Here is a 20,720-nt window from a genome sequence, read left to right as displayed (position 1 = left end):
AGGCCATGTCTATGTCTGTCTGGGAATGTGTCTTCTGGAGTGTGGGAGAGAAGGCATGTGACATCCTGGCTGCCTGGGTATCTAGTCCTTTGCTGGGGAGCCCTCTTAAGGACGATTAAATGAAAATGCCTATATGGGGGGTGGGGGTGGCGAGCAGTGAGGATAGTGTGCGTGTGTGCGTGTGTCTGTCTGCCTGTCTCCTCTGAGGGTGGCCCTAACAGTACCAGGTCCAGAGAAGGCCAGGAAGGCTTGGATGGAGCCCGAGGCCATGGCTCCAGTGCTCATGTAACCCACTCATTTCCTTCCAAAGAGCTGACTGGGCCCAGCTCCTGGTCCCTGGGGCAGCCATGTTTTCCCCTTTCCTGCTAAGCCCCACCGGGGCAGTGAAATGGCAGCTTGAGGTCTACTTTGAGATCTCCCTTGGGAGCTGTAGGCAGAAGCACAGACCTCTCAGGATGCCTGCTACTAGGAATTGTCCTGCCTCCAATCAAGCCCAGGTGGTTCCATTCAGACTAGGCCTCCATCATCATCAAACATTCCCTAAACATCAAGGAGTCTCCACAGGCATGTGTGTGTGCAGGGAGTACCATGTTACACTGTCCTGATGGGGACACACAGGGACCTAGAAAGCATGGCTTCTGCCCTCAGAATATTTGGGGAGATAGGAAGTACAGAGGAAAGTAAGTGAGGCCTATGGCCTGGGAAAATCTGAGAAGACTCTGGAGACCATGGCCTTGAGTTGGGCCTTGGCTGGAAGGGCCAGACCTGAAACAAGTAAGGAGGATGAAGGAGGGCACCCCGGGGTCGGGGTGTGGGGTGGGAATGGCAAAGGCAAAGGCTTAGAAGGCCACGTAGATTGGTTTGTATGGGAGACAAGATGGGACGGGAGCTTGCGGGTGGCCTGAAATACCAGGCATGCCAGCAATAGAGTTGATCTCTGAGAGTTTCTCAGTAGGGAACTGACAGGGGGTAGAGGGTAGTCAATTTAGTAGTAATTCCTCTATGTGCTTTCCCAGGTCCCTGTCACCTCTGCCTCTGCTGGGCTGTACCATATGTGGCCACTAGGTGGAGATACCAGGCAGCCTCCTGTGTAAAAGGGAGATGTCACCACTTACCTGGCCTTCTCAGCTTTTCTGCCCTCTAACCAACTGACCTCGCAGGGTTGGGGCCCAGTGTTCACCACCTGCTTACCTCTAAGCTACTCATGGAATATTACAGGTGAAAATTACCTTAGAGGTGAGTACAAGAGAAGGCAACTGAGGGGGAGGGTGACCTTGTCCAAGACCACAGAGCAAGTCAATGGCAGACTTGCCTCTGTGTATCCAAAGGGAGCCCACGGGGTTTGGGAGGAAATCAGAGAAGGATACAACAGAGTCCTCTTCTCCCCAGCACTGTAACTGGCTCCCTGTGAGCCCAGGTGAGAAGAGAAGATGGAGCTCCCTCTGCCTAAGGGTCAGGATGACAAGAGCATGGTTTCAATTTTCTAAAGGACTGTTTGCTCTCTTGGTTTTTTTTAATGGTCAGAATGTCTCCCAGTACCCTTCCCCTTTCCTCCCAGAGAGCCACCCATGTAAAAAACATTTTTAATGGGAAAAAAGGGAAAGAAGAAAATAAAATCAGCAAAATGGATTGATATATGGAAAAAGTCTGCAAATGTGTGCCCTGGGCCAGCCGCGGCCCAACATCTCCCCCTAGGGGAGGGAGGACTCACTGTCTCCTCCACTCTCCTTCCGCCACTCTCTGGACCATTTCCCAGAATTCACCTTTGGTCGTCTCTCCATCCATGCTGTTGCTCATTGTGCCTGTTGTTTTCTAGGCTCTGATCTGTTCCAACAATTCTTTCCAGGCCTCTGTGTTCATCACATTTCTCATTTCTTACAAGCCCAGTCATCTCATTCAGCCACTCCCCACTACATGGACAGCCACTTTCTTTCCTATTCAGTGCTGCTGTGAACATGCTGGTGCCTGTGGAGCTTTCCTCTTACTGGTGAGCTCCTGGGGCTCTGAGCTGGGGGCCTAGTTCCCACCTGTTCTACATACCTCAGACTTACTCCTGGGAGCCAGTGCCTCCCTTGCCTTGCCTTTCCCATCTCTCTGCCACTACACACTGTCTAGCTCCTTGGCCAAAAGGGACAGCTGATGTGTGTGGCAGGGCTAGGAAAGGCCAGGTCTCAGGCAATTCCGAAGACCCCCAAAGGTGCAGCAATTTAAGCTTGGACTCTCACATCTACAAAGCTCAGTACCAGATCACAGACTCATTCTCCTCTTGCGATTAAGAAAGTCATTGCTGTGAAAGAAGCAGGCTTTTAAAGTTCCAGGAGATGATGAAGTTTGAGGCTAGATAACAGCCCAGCACCTCAATATCCACTGCAAGAATAGAGCTCAATGACCCCCAATCTTACAAAAGAAATCAATAAAAGGGGAAAAGGAGAAAAGAATGGGAGCGACCAAAGAAGCACAAATGAGAATCTCCTCTCAGATAAGGAGGCGGGAAGGACCAGGAAATGAGCGAGCAGAAAAGAAAGCCCTCCAGCACAATGAAGCAAGATTGTGGATTAAAAGGTCCCAAAGAGAAGTTGATAGAAGGGAAAATAAGAGATTTAATTCAACAACAGCCCTGAAATGAAGGTGAATAGAGCATGATACATGCAGTTGAATTTTAATAAGCTTTAAAGGAAATTAAAGCAGACCTGACATTCCACCATCATCACAAACTACCTGCTACTTTAAAGTTCACCATATGAGCTGAACTGGAGCCCTGTGAGGTACGAACTACAGGCAGGTAAACTGAGGCTGAAAGAGGCTTACTACAATAACAGAGCTACCACTTGGCAGATGTAGGATTTGAACTTGGCCTTCTGACGCTCTTCATAAGAAATATAGCATCAGTACAAAATAGACCAGGGCGATGTCATGATGAAAATCCATAGCACTGGGTGGAAGTGGAGAGGGCAAAGGCATGGGAGAAGGAGAAAGGAAAATGTGAAGCTGCCAACCAAAGCATCCAAAGGGAGAAAATGCACTGCAAAACAAGATCAAGGTCTGCTGGATCATTGACAGTAACTGAAGTCTTGGAAACATTCCAGATGAACATGATAGGGTTAGGAGGCACAGCTTGACAGAGAAGGTCAGGATAATTAGATCTCTAGATCTTGGAATACATCAAAAAGCTTTCCTTACCTCTTACCAAGAGCCAAACTTGATGCTTTGGTAGGGGATGCAAATACAAAAGCAAAGACCGCCATCTGCCCTCCAGGACCTTACCTTCTAATTAAGGGAAAGGACACATAGGGGGGAGTAGTGAGCAGAGAGGGAGAGCTTAGTCTGAAAGTTACAGGTAGAGTGAATGGAGTTACAGGGGAGAAGATTAACCCACTCTTTCTATGGACTATGATAGAATCGGTTCAAGAACTGGAAATCTGGGAGAAGCGGGGCCACAGGGACACACATCATCACAACGGATGGTGACAAAGTGACTAGAGGGAAAGGAAACATAGCAGATCCCAGCCCTAGACAGAATTAGCAACTGAGGCAGGTCCCTGGGGCAAGAGTTCTAGTCAGGAAAAGCTTAAGTCATCCAGAGCTTAGATTCCAGTCCAGGCTAGGCCAATTAGCAAATACCCAAGGAGTTGAGTGAAAATAAAATACAAATAGAATACAATTCTCATTTTTCAGGAAATCCCACTTAGCAAAGTACACTCTGGCCCCCATCTCCTCTCAGGGTCCCTGAGGGAATCTTTCTTTGCTGCCATCAACTGAGCCCTAACTGGCTGTGTTCTCCCTCTTCCTCTCCTCTTCCCCCTGACTGTTAGATGTCAGTAACCAGCATCTCAGTTCCATTAACCTTTACAGAGGAATGTTTACAGAGAAGATACAGCACAAAGGTACAGACATTTTTACTCAATACCTGGGGACACACTCTCCAGAGCCCACCTAGTTCTCTAGGGAAAGTTGACCCAAATTTAATTCCAATCCTACATAGCACCGATCCCACCAAGTTCACTTTCAAATATAGTCATTGATGATGATGAGTCCTTGTCCCAGCTGGCCTGGATCTCAAAGGTCATTCCTTGTTCCTTGGGGGCACCAGTGCTGAACTGGCTACAAAACACAGACATTGAGATGCTGGTTCACAGCTGTCCCTTCTGCTAAAATGAAGGGACCAGTTTCAGCTCCATAGTCACTCAAGAAGGTTTCCCTTCACCACAAGCCTAGCAGACCTGAACCAGCTATGGAGTGTCTACACCCACTCTGAGGGTCTCCAAGGCACTTTGATTATGCCTCATCATGAATCTCCCAGAAGCAGAGTCCCTAACCTCTTCAGTGTGGCAAGCTGCTATCACAGCATATGCTAGTCCCACCATGCCCACAAGAAAATTTCCCAGAACTAGTCAGATCAGGGGACAGATGATAGAGTGATGGAATCCATAAGATACCAGCAGAGGGAAATGCCAGTTTTAAGGCATCCAGACACATTGTTGTCGAACAGAGACCTTCATCGATAAAGGGAAGATTTGCAAACAAATGAAAAATCCCTTATCCAGGAACTCTGAGCTTAATTGCACAGGATTACTCGCTGAATATGAGAAAAGACAGAGAAGGCTACAACATAGTTTATCAAAAATCAGAAGAAACATCTTCCACCCAACTAAAATGGGAATATTTGAAGAAAGAAAATATATATAATCTTTATTCTTCTCCTCATTTCCAAATGACCTTTGATATGTGAATGAGTCCAGGAACAAATCTCCAGGTGATTCCTAGAGAAGCAGGCTAGCCAGAGCCTTTGGAACACAAATCAACAGCGAATTTCAGAAAATGACTTACAAAATGACTTACATGAAGATAACTCTAACCTGTTGCCTAAGAGACATCAAACCCCTTGTAGTCCTCACCCTACGATCCTGACATTCTGTGTCCTAAGGATCCTGCCCGCTCTGACATCCCAATCAGGGCCAGGGACTCTTCAGCCTAGAATCCCCAAGGTCATCCCACTACCACCAAGCCTGGCTGCATCTACACTAGGGCTAGGTTCCCAACTTAACCCCTGATATATACGGCCTGTGTGACCTTGGACAAATCATGGAACGTCTCTGGGCTGCCTCAGTTTCCTAATCTGTAAAGTGAGCTCTAGCCATATTTCATTTCTTTATCTCCTTTTTCAGCCACCTCTTCTATAGCTTCCTCATTCACTAACCACCTGGGCCCCTCCCAAAACTGCTAGGGGGCGCTGCAGTGTATTGAGCCCTGAGCCTGAAGTCAGGAAGCCCTTAGTTCAAATCCAGCCTCAGACACTTCTGCCTCACTTTCCTCAACGGTAAAATGGGAAAATAACAGCCCCTCCCTCCCTGAATTCTTGTGAGGACCGAATGAGATCATATTTATAAAGTGCCTATCACATAAGAGAAGCTTAATAAACCCTTTCCTCCTCCAGTGTGATCCCCATTCCAACGGAAGCTCCTAGAGATGAGAAGATGTCTTGGGCTCTTCGTATCAGGGCTTAGTGCGATGATTGGTATAAGGTAAACACTTCAGGAATGTTTTCCCTCACTGCAGATCATCATTCATAACCCACTCCCTGTGCCATGAGTGTGCCCCAGGGGCCTTGGGGCTTCCTGCTTTCCTCTGTCCTCTTTCTCTGATCCATACAATGGATGATCCATGCAATGATACAAGATGACTTCAAAGGACTCAGGATGAAGAAAGTGCTCTCAACCTAGGGAGAGAGAACTGGTGCGCTCTACGTTCAAGTGCAAGTGTCATTTTCTCACTTCATTTTTCTTGCTTTAGAAAAAAATATACCTAATGTGGAACTCTATTTTGCATTATTTCACATCTAACTGATATAACACTTATTTTCTCCGTGGCTAGGGGAGGGGTAGGAAGGAGGGAGAGAATGAAAAGAATGCTAAAAATAAATAATAAATTTCAAGGCTTATGTATGTGCACATGTGTGTATGTGTGTATGTATTGTGTGTATGCATATGTATGTGTGTATATGTATGTGCATGTGTGCATATGTGCATGTGTGTGTATTTGTGTGTATGTGCTTATGTGTGTATATACTTTCTTTCTCTTTGATCTTAACACTAGTGGATTCAACTCTCATCTCTCTTCAGATGACTCCCAAATCCATGTATTGTAAAGACAAAGAGAAATAGGTCTTGTGCTTTCCCCCCTCTCCTTTTTTTCCATAATCCAAAAATCTTTAGTACATACTTGGCAGTTTTGGTACTGAAAAGCTCAGGTTCCCGGCCTGTGGAAGGGGAAGCCCCTCCTCACCTCCTGCCCCCCCCCCAGAAGGCTGATGCTCTCACAAAGCCTGGGGGCCTTCTCCAGCTTCCTTTTTCTTCTCATCACTTTCCCAATAAAATCTCTGCTCTTGATTAGGCCTAGAATCCAACCCTGCCCCCACCCTGTTGCGGGCCCTCATTGCCTCACATCTGAACCTTGGCAGTAATTGGTGCCAATTCCCTTCCTGCCTCCAGTCTCTCCCCACTCCAGTCCATCCTCCATTCAGTCACTAAAGTGCAGGGCCGACCATGTCAATCCTGTGATCACCCTGTGGCACCTAGTATGAAATACAAATATCCCTGGAATTTAGAGCCCTTCCCCATACATCTGTGACCTCACTGCCCCAGCTGATTACACCTTACTTCCCTTGACATACTTTGTGTTCCAGCCAAATTGACCGGCTTATTGTTTTCCAACATACCATTTCCCACCTCTGCATCTTTGCACAGGCTGTCCCTCATGCCTGGAACATTCTTAGTATTTGCCTCTTATCAAATGCCTTACCCAATTTCTGACCTTGCTAGTGTCCTCCCCTTAAATGACTTCGTATTTGTTTTAATTTTATTCTGTACTACGCATATCTGAGTACATGTTCTCCACCCCTACGACCACCCCAGTAGAATGTAAACTTCTTGAGGGCAGGAACTATTTATTTTCTTTCTTTCCTTCTTTCTTTCTTTTAAAATTTCCAGTATGTAGCATAGTGCCTGGCAGACATGCTCATTGAAGTGGTTTTACTCCCTTACTAGACTGTAACTTTTCTAAAGGCAGGGCCAGGTCTTGTCTAAACCCCAGCACAGTGCTCTGTATACAGCGAGTGCTTATTGAATTTTAGATAAATTGAATTTAATTATTTTCACTTCTACCTCTTAGTCCAGCATTTATTTATTTTTTTGTTTTGTTTTGGGGGGAGGCAATCAGGGTTAAATGGCTTTCTCAGGGTCACAAAGCAAGCAAATGTAAGGCAGGCATTTATTAAGCACCTACTATGTGCCGGACACTGTGCCAAGCAATGAGAACACAAAGAGAGGCCAAAGCCTGGTCCCTTCTCTGTGGGGGAGGTGCAGATGACTTCCAGCCAGAGCAGATGTTTCCAGGTTGGAGCTGGTGGCCTCCCTTTGTCTGTCCTGACTTCCTCTGAGGCCTCTGGATTTATGCCTGCCATAATCCAATCTACAAGAAAAGAAACTAAGGCAGAGCTCTGAGCCACTAGCACTTTATTAGAGAGTCCATGGCTCCCTCTAATGAAGGGCACCTCTGACCTTCCTCCAGGGCTTAGCTTTATACTGCTTGATCCCCAGAGACACAACAGAGGCAAAGCAAAATACAGTCTCATTGGCTGATAGATCTTGTTCTTGACCCGCCAGTGAGGCCAGAAATGATGCGGCAGCATGGATGGTCACAGGATGGGTGAGGTAAGGGTCATCTCCCATGACTAAGTGGTCATAAGATGGGCCATGACAAGGTGGTCTGGAGGTACAAAAATAGGTTGGGGGAATGCAGCACTTTCCACTTCACATTAGAACATCCCACTCACACTGGGCTTGGTCATGGTGATTCAGCAAAAGGGGGTGGAGGTCCAGAGTCCTGCCAACCTCTCCCCCACATTGCCCTTGGTCCTATAGGCCAAAAGGTCTCCTAGTCAGCATTCTGGGGGCTAGCTAAGTGAACTTTACAATGACAAGCTAGTGAACTTGCTTGTAGTTTAAAGCTTGGGGCCTATTATGAGAAAGAATCCGTCTTTATATAATTATCCCTAAATATAATCTATGTAAAGTATGTATTCATGTATGTACTTCTTATATTAATATTAGTTGACTAGAGTGACTAGATGTACATTAATTAATAAGTTTGTCACCATAATCACTGCCCCTGTGGAATCCCACTAAAGTGAGGAAGACTGAATGAAGTAAAATAGGGCTACCATACATCATTGCCCTGTCCCCATGACCTTTGCAAGGCTAACTCACCAGCTCTGGAGACAAAGTGAAGAAGTGTGAACTCTGGTAGGGTAGAGGAGAGCCTCAGAGTGTGAACTCTGGTAGGGTGGAGGGGAGCCTAGAAGTGTGGAGGAAGGACTGGTTCTTGAGAGAGGGTCAATCTTTACCTTCTCCCAGAGTACAAGAAGAGATTGCCTTCTCCCCACCCCACCACTGGCCATGATGATTGCAGCAGAACTCTACCCTTGTGGGAAACATCAGACAGCAGAGAGTGGAGACAGAGGAGGTAAGCTGAAGGAGAATGTTGGCATGTCACCAAAGAAGACCCACTTATGCCTCTCAAAGTATATAGAAAATACAAAGCATGAGGTATGGGGGGGTCAGGAGTGGAGGGACTAGCAGCTCAAATGATTAGGCTGGGACTCAAGGAGGAATTTGCACTTCCAGACCAAGCTTTGAAAGAAGCTGAGATCTACAGGCATGGGAGCCATAGAGAGGCTTAGAGCCAAGACCTGCAGCGCTGTGTATGGGGAATAAGGAAAAGGTCAGTTTGTCTGAAGCAAAGAGTAAGGCAGGAAGCCTGGAGAGGCAACTTTGAGCTGTAGGGAGAGGGGCTTTACCTGCCAAACAGGAAAGGCTGTATTTGATCCCAGAGGCCCCGGGGAGTCTCAGGATTGTACTAAGCACTAGCTAGTGAGACAGGGGGTGAGACTTGTGCTCTAGGAATGGACCTTGAGCTGTCACTCACAAGATCCACCTGCACAATCCCAAAGCCTTCCATTTCTCCCTGCACCTCATCCCTCTCTATCTAACCACAGTCCCGCCATTACCCCAGCTCTGATGTCACATTCTCTGTCTTCAAAATCTTGATTCTATAATGAAAAAGTCCAACTTCACACTGGCCTCAACCCTTGAATCTCTGCCCCCCCCCATGCCTTCCCAAGTCCTTTCTCCAGATTACTTCCACCATCCCTTCTTTCGTCTCCTACTTGCTATTCCTGAATTATGCTGGAGAAAGAAAGCCCCTGCTAGTTTTCAGGTGAGATGCATCAGCTGACTGCAGAAAATCCCCAGCTGGGTCTATTAGTGTTGATGGAGCTAAGAATTGGCCCTACCCTTCTGGGAACCAACCTGGGATCAAACCCCAAAAGTCACTAAGCTGCACATAAGCTTGGGCCCAGCAGTGCCACCCCCAGGCCCCCAAGGAGGAACACCAAATGAATATGAATCCTAATCTCGAGGGGAAAGCTCCCATATATGCTTCCAAATAACTGTAGGGAAGGGAAGATATCTGAACAACTGATGGTCTGTGAAGACAATTGACTATCAGTGCATGATATGAACGGAGAAATAGGAAGACTTTGGAGCAGCTTGGGAAGACTCAGGTGAACAAGAGTGCAAACTAAGCAAAGCTGGAAGATGAGGGCGGATGGATGGAGGGATGGATAGGTGAGAGAGCACTTGCTGTGCTGAGGGAGGTGAAAGAAGGAAAACAAGGCTTTGTCAGAATGGTCGCCTATTTTTCATAGACTGGAAGGAAGGATGAGATAGTGAGAAAGGATGTCAGAAGGATGGAAGACAAGGGGGGAAGTAGAAAAGGGAGTTCTGGGAGAACAGCCTTGGTTTTTTAGTTAAGTCTGAGGCATTTGCTCTCAGTTGAGAGAGTAGGAACTGTTAAGGCTTGAGAAGAAACAAGGCAGTTTGGAATAGCAGCTTTGGAGAGTGAGATGGGGAATCACTTTGCAAGGAAGAGTGCATTAGCAGGGCCAGACTAAGCCTTGGGACACACACACACACACACACACACATCACACATACACACATTTTCTCTCTCTCTCAGTGGGGTGGAAATGAAGAGTCAGCTGAGGGAGGCAGAAGAGGCTTTCAGGAGCCAAGGGAGGCCAGAGTGGACCTGAGGTGGTCTCCAGAGTCCAAAGCTCTACAGGAAGGTCAAGTAGAGTCAAGACTGAGCAAAGACCCTTGAAGGGCTCCCAGACGTTTCCAGCAGGCACAGCTTCTAGTCAGCAGCACACTGTGGGCACTCATTTCCATACCTCTTGGGTACCCTCACTCTCAGCTCTCAGACTGTGACTCCAGAGTCTGAGAACCTGGGTTCAAACCCCACCCCTGACACTTGTTGGGCAAGGCACCTTGCCTCCCCTAGCTGCTTCTTCTTGTGTGAAGAGAAGGAGTTGGCGTCCAAGGTTCCTTCCAGCTTAACAGCCAGGATTTGATGGAGGAAGGTTGTTGCGCCAACACATGAGAACATTATGGAAGCATTTGTGGAAGGACCAGACACTTTCATAGGTGCTGGTCCACTTCCACAGATGGAAGTATAATGGGGTCTTCTCACAGAGAGCTTAAACTTCCATCAGGGAGATCACATGTCTACATACAGCGAGGTGGAGAGACCCAAGGAGGAAAGGCCGCCCTTAAGAAGGTAGCATTTGAGCTGACTCTTGAAGGAGACTAGGCATTTTAAGAGGTGGCAGTGAGAAGGGAAGGCATTCCAGGCATGAGGCACAGCCAAGGCAAAGTTGGAGAGACAGGAAATGGAGGAAATGCCATGGATAAAGAACAGTAACTAGGAGTAAGAGGGCCACTCTAAATGGACCATAGGGAACATGAAAGGGAATCAGTCTGGAAAGACAGGTCGAGGCCAGGGTGGAAAAAGTTTTATAATCCAAAAAAAGAATTTACATTTGATCCTAGAGCTACCAGGTAGACACTGGAGTTCACTGAGTAAGGGAGAAATGGTCACTTGGGAAGACTATTCTGGTGACTGGTAGAGTGCAAAGAGACCTGAGGCAGGAGAACGCCCTCCCCTTAGCAGGCTAGGTGTGAGATGATAAGGGCCTGCACCATTGGGAGAAGGAGGCATATTCAAGAGATACTGAAAAGATGAAATTCAGATTGTGTATGGTGGGTGACAGATAGCAAGCAGTTCAAGATGACACCTAGGTTATGAACCTGAAGGACTGGGAATTTGGTGGTGCCCTCAACAGAAATGGGGCCATTTGGGGAAGGAAACTGAGCTCTGGTTTCAATTGGTTGAGTTGGGATGCCCCATGTCCATAGAGTTCAAGCTGTCCATTAGGTGGTGAGTGCTGCAAGCCTGGCACTCAGAAGGGAGAACAGGGCTGGGTATGCAGATCACTAAAGGTTTGGGAAATGACTGAGGGAGATTTTCCAGTGGGAGAAGAGAAGACTATGGGGAAAATGGAATTTTCATGATCTAGAGGCCAGCTTCCTATTCTTGTACTGAAGAGCGAAGACTTACCTGTTTGGTATATGCAAGCTCAGGGCCCCAAGGCCTTATGGTATTAGAAGAAACTTTCACAATCTTCTAGTGTATACTTGTCAAACAGGTATTCCTCAGTTCTGTTTTCAGAACTGGTCCAGGAGCCAGTCTTTTTAAAAAAAAATTTTTAATTAATTTATTTTGCAGCATTCACTTTTATAAGATTCTGAGTTCCAAATTCTTTTCTCTCTCCCTCTCTTCCCTTCTGCCTCCCCAAGAAAGCTAGCAATCTGATAGGCTCTACAAGTACAATCATATTAAACATACTTCCACATTAGTCATGTTGTAAAAGAAGAATCAAAATAAAAAGGAAAAAACACAAGAAAGGAAAAATAAGAAGAGAGAGAATAGTCTGCTTCACTCTGCATTCAGACTCCATGGTTCTTTCACTGGATGTGGATGGCATTTTCCATTATGAGACTTTGGAGCTGTCTTAGATCCTTGCATTGCTGAGAAGAGCCAAGTCTATCAAAGTCAGTCATCATACACTGTGGCTGCTACTGTGTACAATGTTCTCCTGGTTCTGCTCACTTCACTCAGCATCAGTTCATGAAAGTCTTTCCAGATTTTTCTGAAGTTCACCTGCTCATCATTTCTTATAGCACAATAGTATCCCATTACATTCATACACCACAACTTGTCTAGCCATTCCCCAAATGATGGATATCTTCTCAATTTCGAATTCTTTGCCACCACAAAAAGAGCTGCTATAAATATTTTTGTATGAATAGGTCCTTTTCTCTTTTTTATGATCTCTTTGGGATACAAACCTAGTAGTGGTATTGCTGTATCAAAGGGTATGCACAGTTTTATAGCCCTTTGGACATAGTTCCAAGTTGTTCTCCAGAATGGTTAGATCAGTTCACAACTCCACCAACAACTCATTAGTGTTCCAGTTTTCCAACCTCTTCTCCAACATTTGTCATTTTCCTTTTTTGTCATATTGGTCAATCTGATATGGATGATGTGGTTTCTCTGAATTGTTTTAATCAGCATTTCTCTAATCAATAGTGATTTAGAGTATTTTCTCATATGACTATAGATACCTTTAATTTCTTCATCTGAAAACTGCCAGGACCCTGTTTTTAGGGACACCTACAGTTAGGGGACAAAGCATAGAAGAAGTTTCAGGAAAGAAAAGATGGAGAAGAAATGGTCAGACAAGGAAGAGGAGAACCAAGAGAGAGTGTCAGAAAAGCCTAGAGAGAAGAGTGTCCAGGAGAAGATGATGGACAGTGTCAAAAGCTGCAGAGAGCTCAGGAAGGATGAGGACTGAGAAAAGACCATCTCATCTGGCATGTAAGACTTGACTGGGGATCCTGGTTGGGGGAGGAGTCAAGACGGCAGAGTAGAAACAGGACCTCTGAGTGGCTCCAGCTCTCACCACCTCCAATCCATCTAAAAGGGGACTCTGAACAAACTTTGGAGCTACGGAACCCACAAAATGACACAGAGAAGCTAACCTCCCACTGAGGACAGCCGGGCAGGAATCGGCCAGTGCAGCGCTCTGGGAGCCAAGCCTAGCTCCATGCCGAGGTTTTAGCCCCAGGTGACCAGCCTGCTGGCTGGAGGAATTCCAGATCACCAACAGCTGTGGCGGTCCAGAATTATCAACACATAGATGCTACGCACAAAGTGAGAGGTCAGTGCAGTGTGGACTTTGGGACCCAGTAGTTGGGAGTGCATTGGCTTTTGCCCCTGGAGCAAGAAGCTGCTGAGGGCAGCGACACAGCTGCCACAATGTGGCATCTTCAGCTCCTGGTCTGCAGACTGTAGGAGGACCAAGTGACCAGTCTGAGGGGTAATTGCTTTTTCTTTAACCTGTTTGCATCTGGATTTCGGTCTAGGGTGGAGATCCTGGGGTGTGTCACCAGCTTGCTAGAGTGTGTGGAGGCTTCAGAGAGGGCATCCAACTAATACCTCCAGCAGCTGAGAAAACCCCAGCATTTGGAACAAAGCTCCCCTGTCTGGTAGCAGAGTCCTACTGTGGCAAAAAGCCCAAAAAGTCAAGTAATTGAGTGGCAAAATGAGCAGGCAAAGGAAGCAAACCAAGCAAAGCATTCCAACATTAGACTCCTATTTTGGGGACAAAAAAGATCAAAGCATGGAACAGGAGGAAAACAGTGAAGTCAGAACTACTGCACCAAAAGCTTCAAAGGAAAATACAAGTTGGTTACAGGCCATAGAAGATCTTAAGAAGCAGATAAGAGAAGTGGAGGAAAAATTGGGAAGAGAAATGAGAATGATGCAAGAAAATTACGAAATGAGAGTCAACAGCCTGACTGAGGAAAATAACACCTTAAAAAACAGACTAACTCAAATGGCAAAAGAGGCTCAAAAAGGCAATGAGGAGAAGAATGCCTTAAAAAGCTGAATTTGCCACATGGAAAAAGAATCTCAAAAGCTCACTGAGGAGAATCATTCCTTCAGAATTAGATTGGAGCAAACAGAAGCTAATGACTTTATGAAAAATCAAGATGCTGTTAAACAGATCCAAACAAATGAAAGAATAGAAGGCAATGTGAAATATCTCATTGGGAAAACCACTGACCTGGAAAATAGATCCAGGAGAGATAATTTAAAAATTATTGGACTACCTGGAAGCCATGATCAGAGAAAGAACCTAGAAATCATCCTCCAAGAAATTCTCAAGGAAAACTGTCCTGATGTTTTAGAACCAGAGGGTAAAATAGAGGTTGAAAGAATCCACCTATCACCTCCTGAAAAAGATCCCAAAAATAAAACTCCTAGGAATATTATAGCCAGGTTCTGAAATTCCCAGATCAAGGAGAGAATATTACAAGCAGCCAGGAAGAAACAATTTGAATATTGTGGAAACACAATCAGGATAATTCAGGATCTGGCAGCTTCTACACTGAGGGATCGAAGGACCTGTAATATGATATTCTGGAGGTCAAAGGAGCTGGGATTAAAACCAAGAATCACCTACCCAGCAAAACTGAGTATCTTGTTTCAGGGGAAAATATGGTCATTCAGTGGAATAGAGGACTTTCAAGCATTCTTGATGAAAAATCCAGAGTTGAATAGAAAATTTGACATTCAGGTACAAGAAGCAAGAGAAACAAAGAAGGTAAACAAGGAAAAGAAATCATAAGAAACTTATCAAAGTTGAACTATTGACATTCCTACATGGAAAAATGATCATTGTAACTGATGAAACTTTTCTCAGTATTAAAATAGTTGAAGGGAATATATATATATATATATATATATACACACACATATATGTCTATATCGGAGGGTATATGGGCATATGAATACATATGTGAATGTGTATATATATGTATACATAGATAGAGGGCACAGGACCAATTTAATAGGAAGGGGTGATACTTAAAACGTGAAATAGAGGTGAGAGAGGAATATAATGAGAGGAGATGAGGAGACAGAATGGGGTAAACTATCTCATATAGAAGAGGCAAAGCGAAATGGTTACAATGGAGGGGAAGAATAGGAAGGCAAAAGGGAATGGGTCAATCTTATTCTCATTGAATTTGGCCTAGGGAGGGAATGAAATACACACTAAATAGGGTATCTCACCCTCCAGGAGAGTAGCGGGGGGAAGGGGATGAGAGGGGGAACGCCGGAAGGGAGGGCAGGCTGGCAGGGAGGGAAGTTGAAGCATCCACTTTTGAAAAGGGATGGGATCAAAGCAGAGAATAGAACAAGTGGTAGGTGGAATAGGAGAGAGGGAAATATAGTCAGTCTTTTACCATATCCTACTGGAAAAGTTGAAGGGGGTATGGGAGAAGAAATGGGAAAGAGCAGATTGGAGGAGAGGATATCCTGTGGTTCTGCTATTTTGGGGCAGTGGGTAGGGGAAAAACAGGGAGAAAATTTGTAACCCCAAATCTGGAGGAAATGAATGATGTAAATCAGAAGTAAATCATAAAGCATTTGAAAAATGAAAAAAAATTTATGCTGGAATTCATCCTTGAATAAACAAATCAACAGTTATTGCTTAAAAACAAAAAGATTTGACTGGAAAAATCAAAGCTCCATATGCACTAAAATATTTCTACTGGCATTTTCTGTGGGAGCAAAGATGTCCATCAGTTAAGGACTAGTTAGCCAATTTGTGGCACAGACATAGTCAACAAGTCCAAAAAGTGGTTATTAAAGGTTTACTATGTGCCAGGCGCTATGCTAAGCTCTGGAATCCAAATGTAAACAGAAAGAAAGACAGTCCCTGCCCTGAAGGAGCTCACATTCTAATGGGGAGCCAATACAAAAGGAAGGTAAAAAGGTGTAGAGGCACTGAGCTGTGGCATCATAAAGAAAGTGGGCAGGCGGCCAGGTAGCACAACGAGTAAGAGCACCGGCTCCAGTGTCAGGATGACCTGGGAATCAAATCTGGGCTCAGATACTCAGCACCACACCCAGAAATAATTGGCCGTGTAACCTTCAGCAAGTTACTTAACCCAGATTGCTTAAAAAAATGGGGAAGACGAGTCAGGAGAGCAGCCTGGAGAGGAAGGAAGAAACAAGAAGAAACAACAGATGTGATGAATATGGAGAAGTGAGGACAGGGGCTTGTGCCAACTAGGCCAATGCTAGGCACAATGATGACGATGATATTCATGGTGGGACCAAAAATGGAACAAAAGGAAATAAACTCTTGCCCCAAAGGAGGGAGAGGAGATGGCAGCTTCCCTCCCCCCCCCACTTCTCTGCAAAAGTGGGTGACCACTGGAGTCGAACACTGCTTAGAACCTTTGAAGAGGCTGCTTTTTTCTAGGAGTTGGGAGGAGAAATTCAGGACTAACCAGTGCAATGGCAGAGCTTGAGGAGGTTTTCTTTTTTTTTAGTTGTTTAGATCTGACTTTATTGTGTGAAAAATGTTTCACAATTGTGTTCATATAGTTCTTGGATATAACCTTTTTCCAAAAATGCCTCTTTTATTTATTTTATTTTACATCATTCATTTCCATAAGATTGTGAGTTACAAATTTTCTCCCCATCTTTCCCCTACCCACTACCCTAAAACAGCAATCCCACTGTATACCCCCTCCCCCAATCTGCTCTCTCCTATATCCTCCCCCATCCCCCCTCCAACTTTCCAGTAGGGCAAGATGGCTCTCCATAGCCCAGTGCCAGTATAGCTTATTTTCCATGATGATGATAATAATAATAACAATTTTTTTAAACATTTGATTTTACAACTTTGAATTCTAGATTCTTTCCCTTCCTCCCTTGCTACCCACCCTTACTGGGAAGATAAGCAATTCAATATAGGTTGTGTGTGTGTAGTTACACAAAACATTTCCATAGTGTATATATTGTGAACGATTGACTACATTTCCCTCCATTCTATCCTGCCCCCTCGCTTGTTCTATTCTCTATCTTGACCCTGTCCCTTTTCAAAATTGTGTGCTTCTAACTGCCCTCCCCCCCTTTCATCCCCTTCCCCCCTACTCTCCTGTAGGGCAAGATACCACATTTAGTGTGTACATCATTCTCTCCCTAAGCCAAACTCAATGAGAGTAAGGTGGACCCATTCCCTTTTGCCTTCCTGTTCTTCCCCTCCATTGTAACCATTTCCCCTTGCCTCTTCTATATGAGATGATTTACCCCATTCTGTCTCTCCCCATCTCTTCTCATTATATTCCTCTCTCATCTCTTAATTTCACCTTTTAAGTATCATCCCTTCCTATTTGATTGGTCCTGTGCCCTCTGTCTATGTATACCTGTACACATATATACACACACTCAAATATGTGTTCATACACCCATATACCCTCCTATATAGACATATATATGTATGTATATATATATATACACATTTTTATTCCCTTCAACTATTCTCATACTGAGAAAAATTTCATAAGTTACAATTATCGTTTTTCCATGTAGGAATGTAAATAGTTCAACTTTGATAAGTTCCTTATGATTTCTTTTCCCTGTTTACCTTCTCATGTTTTTCTTGCTTCTTGTATTTCAATGTCAAATTTTCTATTCAATTCTGTTTTTTTCATCAAGAATGCTTGAAAGTCTTCTATTTCATTGAATGACCATATTTTCCCCAGAAACATTATACTCAGTTTTGCTGGGTAGTTGATTCTTGGTTTTAAGCCTAGCTCCTTTGACCTGCAGAATATCATATTCCAAGCCCTTCTATCCATTAATGTAGAAGCTGCCAGATCCTATGTTATCCTGATTGTGTTTCCACAGTATTGAAATTGTTTCTTCTTGACTGCTTGTAATATTTTCTCCTTGATCTGAGAACTCCAGAACCTGGTTATAATATTCCTGGGAGTTTTCTCTTTTTTTCCTTTTTGGAGGGCAATTGGGGTTAAGTGGCTTGCCAAGGTCACATGGCTAGTTTTTGTGTTAAGTGTCTGAGGCCGGATTTGAACTCAGCACCTCCTGACTCCAGGGCCTGTGCTCTATTCACTACACCACGTAACTGCCCCACAAGTTTTCTTTTTGGGATCTTTTTCAAGAGGTGTTTGGTGAATTCTTTCAATTTCTATTTTGTCCTCTGATTCTAAAATATCAGGACAATTTTCCTTGAGAATTTCTTGAAGGGTGATTTCTAGGTTATTTTTTTTTATCATGGCTTTTAGGTGGTCCAATAATTTTTAAATTATCTCTCCTGTATCTATTTTCCAGGTCAGTGGTTTTTCCTTTTATTTTTTTTTCTTAAGCAATTGGGGTTAAGTAACTTGCTCAAGGTTACATGGCCAGTTATTTCTGGGTGTGGTGCTGAGTATCGGAGCCCAGATTTGATCCCCAGGTCATCCCAACACTGGGGCCGGTGCTCTTACTCGCGGAGCCACCTGGCCGCCCCTACGAGTGGTTTTTCCCATGAGATATTTAACATTGCCTTCTATTCTTTCATTTGTTTGGATCTGTTTAACAGCATCTTGATTTCTCATGAAGTCACCAGCTTCCATTTGCTCCAATCTAATTCTGAAGCAATGATTCTCCTCATTGCCTTTTTGAGCCTCTTTTGCCATTTGAATTAGTCAATTTTTTAAGGTGATATTTTGTTCAGCCAGTTTGTTGACTCTCTTTTCATGATTTTCTTGCATTGTTCTCATTTCTTTTCCCAATTTTTCCTCCACTTCTCTTATTTGTTTTTCAAAATCCTTCTTGAGCTCTTCCATGGCCTGTAATCAGTTCATATTATTCTTAGAAGCTTTTGGTGCAGGAGTTATGATTTTGTTGTCTTCCTCCTGTTCCATGCTTTATCCTTTTTTGTCCCCAAAAAAGGAATCCAAAGTCGAATTTCTGTGCTTGCTTTGCTTCCCTTGTTTGCTCATGTTACCCCTCAATTACTTGACTTTTGAGCTCTTTGCCATGGTAGAACTCTGCTTCCAGAGGGGAGAGCTTTGTTCCAAATCACTGGAGTTTTCACAGCTGCAAGCACTATTAGGAGGATGCTGTCTCTGCAGCCCCCACAAACTCTGGCTCACTGATCACATACCTCAGGACCACCACCCAAGACTGCGATCCAGATCCAGGCAGGTTAAAGCAAGAGCAATTACGCTCTGAATGGTTGCTTATCCCCCCTACGATCTGCAGGCCAGGAGCTCTGAAGCAGCCACTTTGAGGTAGCTGCAGGGCCGCTGCATCTCTGCCACTTCTAGCTCTGGGGGCAGGGACTGGACCCGTTCCTCCACCCCCACCAGTTCTAACAGATTTCTGCACTGACCTCTCACTTTTTCTTTGCCATTTATGGATTGATGATTCTGGAAACCACCACTGCTGCCGGTGATCCACTCTTCTGAAGTCCGCAGCAGCCGCTGGTTAGGGCTGCCCTTTGTGCTAAAACCTGGGCTCAAGTGGGGGAGGCCCATGGGGGTAGGGGGGCTGGGCTTGGCTCCCAGCACCCTGCAATGAACCCTTCCTTTCCATGTGCCAGGCTGCCTTCAGCAGGAGATTTGTTTCTTACTGTCACTTTGTGGGTTCTGTAGCTCTAAAATTTGTTTAGAGTCATATTTTTTAGGTATTTGAGGTGGTGATGGGGGGAGCTCACAGAGTTTTCCTACTTCAATGCTGCCATCTTGGCTCTGCCTCCCCCAGGAGGTTTTATTTTTAAAGAATAGGAGAGGCTTGAGCACATTTGGAGGCGTCACAGAAGGAACAAGTATATAGGGAGAAATGCAGATGAGAGAGACAGAGACAGAGAGAGGATCATGGGGAGAATCTTCCAGAGAGGACAGGAGGGGCTGGGATCACTTGTTTGGACAGGGCTTTGAATAGCATGAAGAAGGGCTACCTTGAGGTTGGTCACTGAACTGGCCTAGATTCAAGGAGGAAAGAGTGGGAGGAGAAAGGAAGCAGAGGACACTTGGGGACTGTGGCCTCAATGAGCTCATTAACTCATGAGAAGAGGTCCTCAGCTGAGATGTGAGGGCTGGGGGGGGCAGGGGAGGGCTTTTAAGGAGAGATGAAAGTGTAGAACTGCCACCATGGGAAGTAGATTCGAGAATCAATTGGAGAAGAATAAAAGTCCTGCCTGGGCTTGGGGCAGGCGAGGGCCAGGCCCACATAGATAACAAAAAGCCAGAGTGGGCCAAGCTAGGTCAGTCACATGGTGTCCTGCAGGTCTGCACAGGCTCACCAAGACTCAGGAGCCAGGCCAAAGGATGTCAGCCCCTCCGTTCCCCCAACAGGCACCTCAATAGAGTATTTCGGGACTTTTCCTTCATGCGTGCCCTCCCAACATGCTGGAACACATATGCAAATGCAGGTACAGAGACAGGGCCCCACCATCAATATGGGAATTCAACTCCAACCCCAAATAAGCCTGGGTTCACTAGTAATCCCTCTTACTTCATACGTCTTTTTGCTTTTCAAAGTGATTGCTGCAAGTCAGGAAGACACTGGTTCAAACTCCCCTGTGCCACTGATTCGCTTCATTCACCACATCTCACTTTCCTCACACGGCAGTGGTGACAGCGCAATGAGAACACACATGTAAAGGGCCGTATACACATACATGTAGCACTAATGTGCTCTGGAAGCATCAGAGCCCTGAGCAAAGAAAGAAGCAGCCAGTTTGGGGGTCATATGTGTCTCTTGTTCAGGGGTGACCATGCACCCCTTTTCCTGTCTCCCCAGGGCCATCCTCCCATCCTGGCTCTAGGGGCCAGTCTTCCTTCTTCTGAAGCCAAATTACAACTCACCAACATTATCAAAAGGCCCAGCCTTCACCA

The sequence above is a fragment of the Petaurus breviceps genome, unplaced genomic scaffold, assembly GCF_028583685.1.
Source record: "Petaurus breviceps papuanus isolate PSGF00001 unplaced genomic scaffold, PetGlider_PUasm1.0 90451, whole genome shotgun sequence".
NCBI classification, from domain to species: domain Eukaryota; kingdom Metazoa; phylum Chordata; class Mammalia; order Diprotodontia; family Petauridae; genus Petaurus; species Petaurus breviceps.
This window is presented reverse-complemented; position numbering follows the sequence as displayed.